Consider the following 15,396-nt stretch of genomic DNA (forward strand, 5'->3'; position numbering starts at 1 on the left):
TAAACTAAGAACCTATTTCTGAAATAACTATAGAAAAAACGACTGTGGGTATGGCGCAAGCACTAGAACATCTACCTAGTGTAAGGTCCGCTCCTGGACGGTGGGCGGACTCCATCCTTCTGGCAGCACTCTCCACCCAGTACCTGCGTTACCTACGCAACTGGCACACCTGGAAGAGGTCACATCTGGATTCGATGTGGCCACACCTTTCCCTGCCCCTACCCTAGATAAGGCCTAGCCCAGGGCCAGACGCGATCTTTCCCAGGTCTTTTCCCAGCTGCGTGGAGCGCCAACATGGCCTGGTACCAGCCAGAACGATGAATAAACCTACCCCTTACCTGAATGCCACGTGCGTGGTGTGGTTCTTACTCGGCTACCTCTTTTTTAAAACCTAACACCTAGCAAGCTCAAAGCCCTGAGCTCAAAGCTAGTACTTCTGCAATGAAGAGATGTTGCCATTCTCTTTATTGTCTATAAATAACTGCTATTTAATAGAAATCAACTCACTTTTAATGGTAAATATTTCCTTGGTTTAAAACAGTCGTATTTTTCTTTTTTCTTTCCAATGTATTCTGCATATTTTCAAGGATAAACAAAGGAACTACTTCAAGTTTGAATTTGAGAAGCAATTCATAATTTTAATTTCTTTCCCATGGTAGTAGAAAAGCAATGGAAATAACTTAAAGCCCATAGTTTATCGCTAATGCATATCTCTTTAAAAGTTACCAATGTTCTTGAATGGCAAAAGATGCTCTTAGCAAAATTAAAGATTATTTGGGGAATTTTATTTTACTTAATGAATAGGCCCCAATGAACCATAACTTATGGTCACATGTCACAATTAACTCTCCTTTTTTTTTCCTCAGATCACCACAGAGAACAGAAGGCCTACGATAATGATGAGATATATTTTGAGGACATTGCTTAACTTGAATTTATGAGTAGTACAATTAGTCGTATTGTTGGCTGCAAGAAGTATGTCTGTGAAAAAATAGTCTCCCAAATAACATACAAATTTAGGCTAAAATATCATTTGGATCTTAGGTATATTTATTGAGAGGTTGAAGTTAGTCTGATGCATTTAGAAGAAAAAGGTATCAAAATGTAGTATTTACTTGCAATTTTTATAGCTAGAATTTTAGAGCTTTGTGTTTATAAATATAAGGACATTAAAAAATCTATTAGATTATTGTCCATGTTGCTTCAGATGCAGTGATTCAAACCTATAATGTCAGAATACTAAGGAGGCAGAGATTGGGAAGATCCCAGTTTAAAGCTATCCTGAGTGAAAGAATGATACTCCATCTCAACAAAACAAGATGTTTTGTGTTCTTATGTGTTATGTGTTATGTGTTGTTTATGTGTTATGTGTTGTTATAGTTATTTCAGAAATAGGTTCTCAGTTTTTGATCAGGCTGGCTTGGATCTCTATTCTCCTATTTATACTTCCTGCTGTGTAGGATGACAAGTGTGAACCACTATATTCAGATTTTTCTGTTGAGATAGGGTCTTGTCTGCCTAGAACCACAGATCCTCCCCAATCTCAGCCTCCTGTGTAGCTGGTTTGACAGATTCGTATCACTATGGGATAAAATGTTATTGTCTTGCTTATTTCTGCAAGGAAAGAACATTGATCCTAAGTGTAAAAGTAAAGCAAAATAACACGAGAAGGTATGATACAAATAAGAAGCAAGGAAGTATAATCTGACTTTGAGCAAAGGAGAGAAAATTGTAACTCGTTTTGTTTGATGGTTGGAGATTTTGACATTGATTTTGTAGGGAAAAAATATTTGTATACTTTCCACATATGAAAATTGTACTTATGCCTGCCATGTAGCTTTAATTCCAGTGACCTGGCACGCATGAGTAGGAGTATCACAGTTCGAAGACAAGACTAGAGTAAAAGCATAAGATTCTATCTGAAAAGTATTTTCATGTAAAATAGGCTGGAGGCCTGGCTCAAGTAATAAAATACTGGCAAATATTTTAGCTAAAGGACTGTCAAAACCAGTAGACAAGTCAGGATCCCTGAATCATGAGTTCATTAGAAAAGACCCAGAACAGTTTTGAAGTTATAGTCCATTTATGAAACATCTCCAACTTAAATCAACTTCCTTCTGCATAGAATGCCTTTGTGTAGGATTTTTTCCTTCTAAGATCAAATAAGAGTGTATTTCAGGCTATCGCGTGCTACATATTTCTATATTTTAAACATTTAAGCAATAGTTCCTTATGTTTGTTCTTTTACTTTTGTAGAATACACATACTATAATATTTATATATGGTTTGTTTGTACATATCATAAAATAGAATTTACACACACACACACACACACACACACACACGTCTGTGTTGGAAGTGGAATTAAAGGGGTTGAGGACATAACTCAGGTGGTAGATCATTTGCCTAGCAGGCAAGAAGCCCTGAGGTCAATCCCTACTACCACCAAAAAAGAAAAAAAGGGGGAAAAAAACAAAGGAAAAAGAAATGAGGAAAGGGTCTTAACTCAACAAGATTGAGTTACTCAAATCAAATAACCTTGTGTTTGTAGACTTGTGTCTACAAAAGCTTGATCAATGGTAATGATAGTTAATAATTCAAATCTTTGATTCTCTTTAATCAAATAGGTACAACTTTGAGGCTATAAAACAGACACAAATATATAAAATACTTTTTGATGGTGTTGAAGATTGGGTTCAGGGCCTCACACACAATAGGCAAACACTGTACCATTGACACCCCAGACTTACATATGTTTTTTAAAGTATTGACTAAGTCTTAACTTACATGTTTGAACTATGAATTACTTGGTATACGTTGATCAAAAGATACCAAAATGAGTTTTCAGAGTTAGATTATTTAAACCAAAAGGTTCATAGGTTCATGGGTTTTATGTGCTATCTGAAAGAATAAAGTATTCAAAGAGATGTTGTTAAAGGGTCTTTGGACAACTTAAATAGATGTGTATTAACAACTATCTTTAAGCCAGAAAGCAAATTTAATGCACAAGTGTTTTTCCCCACTCATTCAATTATTTATTCATTATCCATCCTATAAATATTTATTGAGCTCCCTGCTCATACACTATAGTAGAGAAAGCACAGACATAAAATATATGACAGTAATGTTGTGTGATAAGTACTCATGCTTATTTACCAAGTTAGGCCACTTCACAAGAAGAAACAAGGTTAATTACAAAAGCCTTTCAATAATGTCACTTCTAAAGTGACCAAGTTTTAAAAAAAAGTTGAGTACATTAGGTGTCATTATATTCTAAAAAGAGGTGGGAAGTGAAAAACTCTAGAATTATATTTATTCTAAGGAAAATTACACAAGATGCCTATCTTCGCAACTTCATATTCTTTTAATGGACACACATTCTTCATTGTTTTTATTTCCATTATAAGAATTCTTGAAATACATTATAACACCATCATTTTAATAAGCAAAAGGACCATGTTACAGAAAATGACAATTATTCTCAGTTTAAGACTTCACTATTTACTTATTTATTTATTTATGCCTCAGGCTTTGAGGACATTAAGGCCATGTTATAAATCCTGGTCACCGCCTTTCTCTAAAGAGCAAAATGAGAGTTTATTAGCATCTCAGTGGTCGCCTCAGTAATGACAAAGCAGTTGCTCATTACCGCTCATTAGTTTCATATTAGATTCATTTGCAATAGCAATACATCTTCTTTTCATACTCAATTGCAAAACAACAGATATGATTTGACACCTGCTGTACAACAGAATTCATTAGATAGGAATAATCCAAATAGAAATTTAGAAGCTACATTTACATTGGCTTCAGGATGACTGTGCATAGAAAGAGAGCCTCTAAATTTTCTCTGCTGGAGCAAGATAAATATGCACAGCAGATGATCAAGGTTGTCAGATACTGAAATTTCTGTTTTTCTATTTACAAAGACATTCTATCTACACCATGTAATATTTTTCATGAGTGGCATAATTTCCAAAATAATGAACCACTTCTTACAGACAGAAAATTAAAGCATGCAAAAATTTAAAAACAAACCCACAGTAATTTTTAAAGCACAAGATCAACGAAATTATTTTTAATATATTCCATATTTTCCACACATTTATGACTTAACCCTGTAGGGAGAAATCAAATTTCAAAGTGCACCTAATCATTCCTTTGATATTCAATTATGTTTGTTTACTTCAACTCCTTGTGACTGTTGCCACATATCCCCACATGTAATAAAAGAAGAAACCTCCAACTATTATTCCTTTGTTTAGACTAATGTCACTTAAATCTCCCAAATACAGCACATGAATTCAAAGTGAAATAACTGCCTCTGTGCTTCTGGAATGTTTCAGAAGGGAAATCGAATTCTAGCACAATATGGACCATGTAATATATAGAAATACTAATGCCAGAGAAATATTGTTTATCTGAAATTCAAATGTTTACTGAAAATTCCAATGTAAAACAGTGTACAATATGTTAAAATCAGTTTTTTTCAGGAATGCTTTTCTCCTTTTCAAATATTATGATGTCTTCTAGCCAATGGTCAATTATTTTTCCCTCCCTTCCTTCTTTCTTTCCTTCCTTTCTTCCTTCCTTTCCTCCCCTTCCCTTCCTTTCCTTTCCCTTCTTTCGTTTTTGTCATTTTTATTTTTTGGGGGAAAAACTATGGTTTGAACTCAGCCTTGAATTCTTGCTTAAGAGTTTCTTGCTCAAGCCTGGTGTTCTACCACTTGAGTAACACCTCTACTACCAGCTTCTTTGCTGGTTAAATGAAGATAAGAATCTTTACATTTTTGTCTGTCTAGGCTAGCTGATTCACTTTAATTCTCACAACTTAGCCTCTTGAGTAGCTAAGGTTACATACAAGTATGATCTAACAGCACCTGGTGTTTTCAGATGAATCATCATAATTAGGATTTATGTTTTTATTACACAAAATTACCTGATCTAATAAATTGGATCCTACTATTAACTTCTTTTTATGAATTAGGTTGTTACTGTCTTTACCTTTATACCACAGAGAAGTGGTACAGATAACTCTTTTTCCTAAATAAATTCTGCTAATATTCATATATGAATGCATGCATACATACATACATAAAAAAGGACATTCAAAGGTTAACTACTATGGATTCCTACTCAAATTCTGTATTTAATAGCCAGCATATGTTCTCATTGTTACTCTATATTCCCTTTTTCTCTCTTCTCTCTTAAACACATGCACACTCAAACACACATATACATGCACACGTGTATACACATACTATTCGTCTCACCACACATCTGAGCTTGATCCATTTCCAACCACGCTATTCATTGAAGCCATAAAGCAAAAGTCGCTGTGTATTATTTGAAGATATGATATGACTTGTGTGATTTATTATTGGGTGATGCATTGGCAAAATGACTTAACATATTTATATCAATATTTGCAGATAAATAACTTCACAAAAGTTTTTAAAATTTATTTTTTTTTCTTTTTTAAATATATATTTTTATTGTAAAGATACTGTACAGAGGGGTTATATTTACATGAGCAAGTTAATGAGTACATTTCCTATGGAGCATTATAACATCCTTCTTTATTTTCTTTCCTACCATCCCTTTCCTCCCCCCTCCCATATCTCCCTGCAAAGTTGTAAAGTTCATTTTCCACACAGTGTCTTGTACATCTCATTGTTACAATGGATCATCCTGTATCCTTATTTCAGTATTTTGTTATTTCCCTTCCCCTCCCCAAATTAGAAAACTGTATATACAAGATGCAGGACACCGGAATCAAATATAGTGACAACAGGGGTTGTACCATGGGGGAAGAACATACAGAGAAACAAAAAAAATCACATAGTACATTATAAGTACATTAAAAAGACCAAAGAACAGCAACAAAGATAAAAATCTCTTGTGTCCCTATCTTGGGGTTCATTTTGTTTAGCATCAAGTTATATGGACATATGTACATAGCTTTTGACCTCTTCTGCATATACTAGTTATTGCAGATAAGGGAAACCACAGGACCTATGTTTCTTTAAGTCTTCTTACTTCACTTAATATAATTTTTCCAAGTCTTTCCATTTCCTAATAAATGGGGTGGTGTCATTCTTTCTGATAGAGGCATAGAATTCATATATATAAGAATGTATATATATATATATATATATATATATATGAATGTATGGATGGATATGTATATATATATATATATATATATATATATATATATATATATACACATACATACATATAGGCCACATTTTCTTGATCCATTCATCTACTGAGGAGCATCTGGTTGGTTCCACATCTAAGCTATGGTGAATTATGCTATGATAAACATAGTTGTGATGGTAGCTTTAGTATGGCCTTGTTTGTGATTTTTTGGGTAAATGCCTAAAAGTGGGATTGCTGGGTCATAGGGGAGCTCTATGTGTGTCTTTTGAGGAACCTTCATACTGCTTTCCAAAGTGGTTGAACAAATTTACATTCCCACCAACAACGCAGTAGGGTTCCCTTTTGGCCACATCTCCTCCAGCATCTGTTGTTACCAGATTTCTTGATTATAGCCATTCTAACTGGGATGAGGTGGAATCTCAGTGTTGTCTTGATTTTCATTTATTTTATGGCTAGAGAAGTTGAGCATTTCTTCATGTGTCTATTGGCCATTCTCATTTCCTCTTCAGAGAAGTTTCTCTTTAAGTCTTTAGCCCACTTATTAACCCAAAGCTTTTTATCAAAATACCTATAGACTATTTTTTGTTTTGCAATTATAATGATTTTAGCCCATAAAACAAATCCAGGTATTATTCTGAAATAGTGAGTGAATTTGATAAAAAGAAGGTGGGACTTGAGTTTCACAAATAACAAATGAATTATATCCTCGAACTGCCCAGTGTCATTAATAAGGATTATTTTCATAAAAGTAAATGTTCTTTATTTTTTTAATATTTTTCAGTAATTGTTTATTTTTCTTGACTTTTGTCTTTTTCCAAAATGCCAATATTGAAAGCAAAGAATATGAAGAGTAAATTAATGTTTAGCTTAGGTTTAAGAAGCAAGATTTAGTCTATCTAAGCTAGGTGTCTGGTTCAAACCTGTATACTCATCTGTTCAGGAAACTAAGGTAGGAGCATCATGGTCTGTAGCAAACCCAGGCAAAAGTGTGAGACCCTACCTGGAAAATAAACTAAAACCAAAAAAGCCTGGGGACGTGGCTCAAGTGGTATAGTGTTTGCCAAACAAATATGAGACCTAGAGTTCAAACCTCAGTACAGCTAGGTTGGTAGATGGGTAGGTAGATGGGTAGGTAGACAGACAGGCAGATAGATAGATAATAAATTTATACAAATATAGATGGTAGATAAATGATGCTGATGGGTGAAGGATGATAGTGATGATGATGATGATGATGATGATGATGATGATGATGATGATGATGATGATGATGATGATGGTGGTGGTGGTGGTGGTGGTGGTGGTGGTGGTGGTAGTGGTGCTGTAATAGATCCATGATAGATGATAAATTTTTTTCTATCTGAGAACTAAGAAGCAGCAGGTTGTTCTGGGAAATACATATTCTGAAGTGGATTGAGCATTACTGAAACATACTATTTTAGTCTGCTAGAAGACTGAGTTACATCTGCATTAAATACGATACCATCAAATTCCAACAGTCACAGTGAATGCAAAAATTTAAAGGTCAGCTAGTTGGTCATTATTCTAATTCCAGTGAGCATCTGGTCACTTGAAATTTCATACTAAAAAGGTAAAAAAAATGCATACATATGCAGATGTAAATACCTACACAGTCAATGAAAGGCATGCAATTTAAATTATCATCTACAAAATATTAAGGATTATTTAATATATTGCATTTTATTTGATATGACTACATAATTAGTTGTTTCACTCCATATGGGTTTAGAAACAAAAACCATTTTGCCAAAGAAACATGCTTATATCATAACTACAAATAGATACATCACTTTTTTTAGATATAGCTTTTGATAGTAAACATTTTCTTAAGACATAACATCCTTAAATTTGTATGTATCTAATAACATAAATTCCTAAATCATAAATATATACACTAAAAATACAAAAGGAAATAAGCAAATCATAATCATAGTAACAACTTTAACAAAATATTTTTATAAATGTTAGAACAGGAAAAATGAATGTAGATTTTAAAAACACAATTAACAACTTTTGCACTACATTCTAAATTTAACAGTCACACAATAAACTTTCAAACTAATGCTGAACATGCTTAAAATAACTTGTTATAAAATAATTCAAATGATTAAAATTACACAGAGTCTGTTCTGTGACCACAGTGGAACTAACTAGAAATCAATTACAAAAAGAAAACTGAAAACTTAACTTTGGAAATTAAAAAAAAAAGTCAAGTAAAACTGATGGAAACAATACATAGCAAATCTAAACATGAAGAATAGATAAGGAAAGAAGAGAAGGAGAGAGGGAAGGAAAAAGTAATTTAAGTAAACAACTCATTAGTAATTAATAAGCTCAGCAATTACTCACCAATGGAAGGATAAAATAATAGCAGCAGAAATTAATGAATATAAAAACACAAATGTGCTTACATAACACACAATTCAGCAGCGTGCTATTATCTGTTGAAGGAGGAAGAGGAAATTATTCTGTTCAGGTTGCTACTTCAAAACATCAATACTACATAACTCATAAAGAACAAAAATGTATCTTTTTTGTTCTTTATATATATATATTATTGTAAATATATTGTACAGAGGGGTTACAGTTACATGAGCAAGGTTATGAGTCCATTTCCTATTGAGCATTGTTACCCCCTCCTTTATTTTTCCCCCCAGGGTAAAACAAAAATGAATTTTCTCCTACTTCTGAAGGCTGTGAAGTTCTTGAGTCATGGTGCTGTTGGGTTTGGTCCTGTGATAAAGGCTGCCTTGTCCTCCCATATGCACGTGCTATACCCTCTGGAGAAGAGGAATGTGTTTATTCTCCTATGGTAGAAGGAAGAAAGGCAGGGCTATTTCTTCAGAGAGGTGTTCTGTGTAATGTTCAACTCCTTAAATGGCAGTACATGGGATTATAACTTAACTGTTAATATTTTAACTGTGCATTTCTGCTGTCTGATATAACTCATAATTCATAAGGGGGAAATTTTTAGCAAACTTGAGTTTCCTTCCTGTAAGAGAGATATGGTTTCTATTTCTAATTCCCTAACTTCTGCTTTCAGGTATTTTCTACTTCTGCTTCTGTAATTCTTTTATTAATGATAATTATCATTCATTAATTTATTTTTGGATGATTTGTTTAAAAATATTACTTCCCTCAAATCACTTTCCTGTCAGAGTCTTGATGATGATTAGAAAAGAGCTACATGACATGTGTCCACCATTAGGTCCCTGGGCTCATTTCTTCTACTCTCCCCTTTGCTTATGGCTCCAGCTATACTGGCCATCTTGATTTCCCAAAAACACAGGGAGTATGTTCCCATGTTATCTCTTCTGTACAAGCTGCTCCAACTGCCCAGAACGCTATTCTCCCCGATATTTCTAAACTCATTTTTTCAACTCCTTCAAGTCTTTGCTCATGACAACTTATCAATGGCTCTGTCAACCTAAATAACAACCAAAGAGAGATTCTTTCAAGAAAAAAAATGATATGTACTTGTAATTTCAGCACACTATAGTCTGAATGAGTGTGCCATAGAAAACGCTGTGTGTGAAAACTGTGAGGGTGAAACAAGGGAATGTTTTTAAAGTCAAAATCTAGAGGATAAGATCAGATATTTTGAAGCTATAATCCAATTTTTGGGTGTAAAGATTGATAATATGCCTGCTATTAATCTGAAGTTGAAAAATAGAGATGTTGGGCACATTTCCTTAGAGAAGGTGTGTGTGTGTGTGTGTGTGTGTGTGTGTGTGTGTGTGTGTGTGTGTGTGTGTGTGTGTGTGTGTGTGTGTGTATGCACGCATGCTGATATGTATGTGTAGTAACATTGTGGGAGCCTTAGTACAGGATTGAGGTGGTTGTAGAGGTTTAATTTGTGATAGCAATAGGCAATTGTACATGTGCATCTTTCAGAACTTCTCAGCTTCATTTATTTACTTTTTTGTTAGCAATGAAACAAGCCACTCCATTTTGGTCTACCAGCGTTTGCCAGCCTTACCTTGGCCACTCTTTGAAAAATCAGAGGAAGACCTCCATTCTGTCTATCAATCACATCTGAACCTATGATCTGAAGCAGTTCTCATAGGGTTTAAGCCGGTTTGAACTTCCTTTTTATCACTTGTGAATTGAAGTTATATGATACAGAGGCCTCCATTTTTGGTATTGCTAATGTTTCCTAGTCTACAACCATTTCTCTCTGCATTTTCCTTTATAACAGTATCATTGACACATCTTATATTGTACTCCATCAATAAAATAATTTGAACTTTTAGGTTATCCAAGTATTTTCAGATGAATCATAGCTATTATCCAATATAAAACACAGAACCTTACTAATGGTTTGAAAGATATAAGCAATAAACAAAAGAGAACGTCAGTCTAGAACAAAACCTAAAATTTTTAATCAGAGCTTTCAAGAAGATGTTTTCTCATATATATGTACTATTTGGGTTCACACGCACACGCACACACACACACAAACCTACAGAGTACACAGACAGACAGATACACACATATACATACACACAGAGTGAAGTTCACAGTTCTAATGGTTATGGAAACTTTTTCCTCAAAGGAGCCATTTCAGAATTGGGATTTCCCCAGGTTTTTATTCAGTTGCATGGTTATGTCACCATATCAGGTTCCCCAGCAAGCTCTTCTCCATAAATCTAAACATTGGAGATTGATTTACAATAAGCAATCTAGACAGACTACATATATCCTTCTAAAAAGGCATTTTTAGGTAGGTATTTCTTACTGTCTTTCAAATATTATTAGGATAATTTATAAGGAGGTCTGGCTAAGGTGGTCAGTGACTCTGTGTAAGAAGTAAGTCATGGTTGGCTTGTTCCACACCACAATAAATCTTTATTTATCCATTAAAAATCATACCTATGTACCACAATAAAATATATAAAGGCAGCCAAAATTTAGAAAGCATGAGATACAGATGTAACAGCTTAAAATACTACTTCATTTTCTGTATTAAGAGCTAAAAGTGTTTATGGTGTCTCAAAAACATTATTCATTAAATTTATAGCAGTAAAAAAAATTCTAACTGAACATGGTGATATATATTGTCATCCCAGCATTTGGGAGACTAAGGCTGGAAGATTACCAGTTCAAGTACAGCTTGAGGCATATAGTAAAATCTTGTAAAAAAAAAAATTAAAAGAACTGAAGCTGTAGCTCAATTGTGGAGTATTTGCCTACCACATATTCTTGTACAAGACCTTGATATCCATCTGAGCACTAAACACACACACACACACATACACACACACACACACACACACTTCATTGAATAGGCCTTGCTGATTTGGAAACTTGGGTTGATGTTTTCTGATAAAAATATCTAAGACCTGATTCTAGAGACTGGATATTTTCTGGTATTAATAAATACCAGAAAAAGAATTAGATCTAAAAACAATTCATACCTAGAGATCTGAAGATCCAAGGGAAGAAGTTCTAGATTAACTGTGTAAGATGATCTTTACTTTCAAACTCTCAAGTATTCGTTTTTGTTGTTGCTGTTGTTAAAATTTGGTTAGTAAATTTCTACCTTCCTGTTGACAGTTTTTCTTGTACGATAATAAAAATGTAGTGTGAGTCTACATTTTATACAAGTGGTTTCAAAATAAAGTAAAATTTCTCATATATAAGATTTTCAATTAGGTTAGAAAAATGTTTTCATGTTTACATATATGTCAGTTTTAAATAAAACCACACCATTCTGGTTACTGTAATTTTTGATCTGTGGCTGTCTTGGAAAAAAAAATGTCCCTGAGACTCTATTTCAACAAAAAAAAGCTATATGATATATGCCTATGATATATGCCTATAATCTTAGCTATGATGGAAAATATTTATAAGAGGACTGAGGTCCAGTCTAACCAAGGCAAAAAGAGAGATCCTATTTCAAAAATAACCAAAGCAAAATAGCCTGTAGGCATGTTTCAAGTGATGGACAGTTTGGGTCCAAACCTTAGTACTACGAGGAGGAGAAGGAGGGGGTGGGGAGGGGCAAAGTGAAGGAAGGGGAGGGGGAAGAGGTAGGGAAGAGTGAGGAGGAGGAAGATGAGGTGGAGGAGGTGGGGAGGGAGGAGAAGGAGGGAGGGGGAAGAGGAGGAAGAGGAGATAAAAAGAAAAATGATATAAGTATTTCCACATATTCATTTCCAAAGTACCTTAGCTTTATTACAGGCTTCTTTTGAAAAGTTGTTGCTTTATAATCTGTTGGTTGAAATTTACTTCACCATAAAGGGTCAAATTAAGGAATCTATTTTCTCTAGAATACATATTCATTTGTAATCCAAGAATAGCCACTTAGCTATTTCTCTTCTGTCACTTAAGAGCCAGAAGCTTTTTTTAAGTTATTGTTTTTCACTTTTGTTTTTTTCCTTTTTTAATATATATTTTTATTGTAAAGATACTGTACAGAGGGGTTACAGTTACATGAGCAAGGTAATGAGTCCATTTCTTATCAAGCATTGTTACCCCCTCCTTTGTTTTTCTCCTACCATCCCTTCCTTCCCTACTTTTCCCTCCCAACTTCTCCCTGACTTTTGTTTTTTTTTTTGAGAGGTGTTTTACAATTATTTTTACATCTGTTTTCCATCAGTTACTAAAAATATAACTCTACCATGAGCTCATAGGGAATAGCTTCCAGCCTTTCTGGTGCCTCTCCAATTCATTTCCACCAAGTGTTTGTCTCTGGGTGGAGTAGGCTGCTGCTTCACCCTAGAATCACCTTCTTTTTCTGCTCTTTCTCTTTCACATATTTCAAGAACCTATTTTGACTCTTCAGAGTGTTAGGGTACTCCCATATATTGATATTGGCAACAATTTTTACCATTGTTGCTTGCATCTGTGCCAACAGCATGCTGGGAACGTAGAGTATGTCAGCTTTGGCATGATTACATTTGTAAGGTGTTCATACTCGCTATCTAGTAGATTCCCCTGTATGTGGACAAGGGAGTAGGGCTGTGTATTTTGAAATACCTAGAGAACACACATCAGATCCCTCTCTTCTTTCCCTTTATATTCAACTGGTGAATTACTGGAATATTGCAGTTCTGGTTTGAAGAAAGGAACATTTTTTTAAGTAGTAAGCAGGGAGTGGTGTGGAACACATATACTCCCAGCCCTCCAGAGGCTGAGGTAGGAGGATCAAGAGTTCGAGGCCATTCTGGGCTACAAAGTGAGATCCTGTCTTTTAAGGGGGAGAGGAAGGGGAAAGGAAGGGAGGAAGAGACGTAGAAAAATATGGAGAGAAAAAAACCTGTATCTTGTATTCAAGTTCTACAGTCCTCAAGCATTATACTGAGATAATCAGTATAAAAGATTTTCATAATTATTTCTCATGTACTGGAATAATATTCTATGAGTTAGAAAAATATAACCTGTGATTTGATTTTATTGAACACATAATGTGGTGCACATAAACATTAATATATGAAGACAGAAAAACAAAAATCAAGTAAATAAATGCCTAAAAGTAGCAATCTCAGGCTGGACTAACAGCCTTCTCCCCCTTCGTCTCTGTGTGGAGTAGCACCCGTGACCTATGATGTAAACAAGAGTAAGTCACTAGTGCAACTGTATCATAGCTATTAACATAGGTTGATTATTTTTTTTCTAATTTTATAATAAAATACTTAATAGATCCAGAATACCTTCTGACCCCTCAGCCTGCACATTCTATGTAATTCTGCTGATTTGATGAATTCTGATAATTTGACGAATTATTTTCCAGTGTTAGTTCTAATCAATGCCACTTTTTTATGTCATCCAATATTACAGTCTAGTCCATTTTCTAGTCATTTTTACAGGCCATATTTTATTGAAATTGTAACCAACACAACATAGATATTTACCAAAATTTATTTTCTAAAGTAAGTATGCTTAGATATGTTTTTATCCTATCATCATTAGCTCCACGATTACCAGGATTCCTTATTTTATGTAGAGAAAATTAGCATTTATTGCTCATATTGATTTTTGATTATTCAGCATTTGTAAGGTACAATATATGTAAGTCTACGTATTGTCAATGGACAGTATAAAAGTGTATTTCAAATTTTATCCTTTTTTTTTTGTCAGTCATGGGCTTGAACTCTGGGTCTGGGTGCTATCCCTCAGCAATTCAGCTCAAGGCTAGCTCTCTACTACTAGAGCCACAGTGCCACTTCCGGTTTTCTGGTGGTTAATTTGAGATAAGAGTCTCATGGACTTTCCTGCCTGGGCTGGCTTTGACCCAAGATCCACAGATCTCAGCCACGAGTAGCTAGGGTTACAGGTATGAGCCGCCAGTGCCTGGCTCTATCCTTCTTAATATTGTCTGGGATATTGTCAATATTCTCAGCTAGAAAGCAAGAGATATGTACAGAACATCCCAAAATTTGTGATGTCCAGCAAACACTTATTTGTCATGGGGGGTTAGCAGGAATATTTCACCTTTCTCTACTACCTAGAGAGTTTTTACTCTTAGATCAGAATGCCTAGTTCAAATCTCAGTTTTAGCGGCTATTAGAGATGTGACCTTGGGTAAATCTTTTAATTTGTCACTGTCATAGTTAGCAGGTCTCTAAAATTGAGATGATGATAATCTCTAATTGACAAGGTAATTGAGTGTTATGTTTTGTGAATCTACTTGGAGCTACTTCCTTACCAAAGGTAATAGATGAAACAAAAATCTCTATAGAGTTTCAACTTCTATAAATTCTTATTTCTGCTCTTATTTACCATTTATTTAAAGTCCAAAGATTAGCTTGTCTCATTTGTTCTTTTTTTACCCTTAGCTAGTTTAGAGCTCATAATTTGGGAGTCTCAATGGAAAAGAGTAATTTAATCTGCTGATCCATTTTGCTTGCCCCTTCAAGGGATAATTGCTACTTGTTTTGACTGGAAAATAGGCTCCGTTTTCTGATAACAGGATAGAAAATAGGGGTATACAGAAACTCTCTCCTATCTGTTACCTGCCTGTCCATGTACCAGTTTTAGAGTCCCAAGTCTGACTGCAATTTATTTCTTGATCTGATCTGTACTGTTCTCAATCTGCACAATTTTCTCTCTGCCCACAGTTGGCAACTATACATCCTGCCTACCCTGTCGCACCAATTATCATTCTGAAAAGTTATGGTAATTGTTTATTATCTGTTCCAGCCCCATCCTAACATGAATGATAGCTCCATACATACAGAAAAATTTCTCTTTGTCTATCACAAAGAA

The 15,396-nt window shown here is 34.6% G+C and overlaps 1 long non-coding RNA gene across 2 annotated transcripts in view; it reads right to left on the reverse strand.

Annotated features, from left to right (window-relative positions):
- Nucleotides 1–8,815: 8,815 nt before the first annotated feature.
- The window catches only part of LOC138829311 (uncharacterized), a 47,739-nt gene continuing 41,158 nt past the window's right edge, over nucleotides 8,816–15,396 (reverse strand). The window contains exon 6 of one of the 2 annotated variants that reach the window (XR_011372537.1): nucleotides 8,816–8,966. This is a non-coding gene — a long non-coding RNA (uncharacterized lncRNA). Of the gene's footprint in view, nucleotides 8,994–15,396 lie in introns of both variants that reach the window. The other variant, XR_011372538.1, reaches the window with a different exon arrangement.

The sequence above is a fragment of the Dipodomys merriami genome, unplaced genomic scaffold (assembly GCF_024711535.1).
Source record: "Dipodomys merriami isolate MVZ:Mamm:240054 unplaced genomic scaffold, mDipMer1.0.p SCAF_17, whole genome shotgun sequence".
NCBI classification, from domain to species: domain Eukaryota; kingdom Metazoa; phylum Chordata; class Mammalia; order Rodentia; family Heteromyidae; genus Dipodomys; species Dipodomys merriami.